The sequence below is a fragment of the Nanorana parkeri genome, unplaced genomic scaffold (assembly GCF_000935625.1).
Source record: "Nanorana parkeri isolate BGI_ZX_2015 unplaced genomic scaffold, ASM93562v1 scaffold583, whole genome shotgun sequence".
Classification (NCBI taxonomy): Eukaryota; Metazoa; Chordata; class Amphibia; order Anura; family Dicroglossidae; genus Nanorana; species Nanorana parkeri.
This window is the reverse complement of record NW_017306851.1, coordinates 705,560-706,631: the sequence shown is the minus strand read 5'-3', so window position 1 is coordinate 706,631 and position 1,072 is coordinate 705,560.

The following is a 1,072-nucleotide window of genomic DNA, read 5'->3' as shown; positions in this document are numbered from 1 at the left end:
GCCTGCAACTCCGTCACCGCCTGCCACTCCGTCACCGCCTGCCACTCCGTCACCGCCTGCCACTCCGTCACCGCCTGCCACTCTGTCACTGCCTGCCACTCCGTCACTGCCTGCCACTCAGTCAGACGAATATCCTCGTTGTCACCCTTTGTTTTGGCTGTGTTCAATGCAGATCAGCCCAATTCCTGCACCTTCACCCCTCACATCACCCCAATTCCTGCACCTTCACCCCTCACATCACCCCAATTCCTGCACCTTCACCCCTCACATCACCCCAATTCCAGCACCATCTGTATGTTGGTCTTTTTCTCTCTGTTACCTACAAGAGTAAAATCATCTTCTGTGTTGTCACCTCCCAGACCCGTCTTTCTGTAATATGTTTCATCCTCCTCCTGCTCCATTCATTATTTACTCCCTTCCTGACCTTATAAATTCTGATGGGCGACAAGTGGCCCGGACAGCTGCTGCAGCCAGCGCACATAATCAACCCGATAAATTAGCCAGGAGGGAAGAGGAATGTCCCCATTACCCGTCCTGTCCCCCCCTCCTCCCCACCGCATCCTGAGAATATTATGCGTATAAGCAAGCTTTAACCTTTGGCCTATCGATGAGCAAATCATTAAGATGCTGCGACGAAGGATCGGGGACTCGGAACCCGGGAGAAACGCGGCGACGGTCACTTTTCATCTACGGCGACATCAAATCTTTATTTCACATTTTATAAACCAACAATGTTATTTTTAAACATCAGATAAATGGGCCCATTGTTCCCCCAGACACATGCGTTACCCCCCAGACACATGCGTTACCCACTTCAGGACCGGAGCCATTGTTACATTTTTACACACACAAGCTCTGAGTTTTGGGCTAGAAACCCCCCCACGCCCCCGTCCTGTTAATGTGGATTGACGCCGGAGGAAGTAGCCGTCTACATTGCTTTTACACAGGGGCTTGTTATCTCCTGTGTGATAGTAATAAAGTTAGGTGGAAAAAAAATTACATTGATTTAAAAATAAATAAATATATATATTAAATAAAAAAATAAAAAGGTGATTAAAAAGTAAAAAATAAG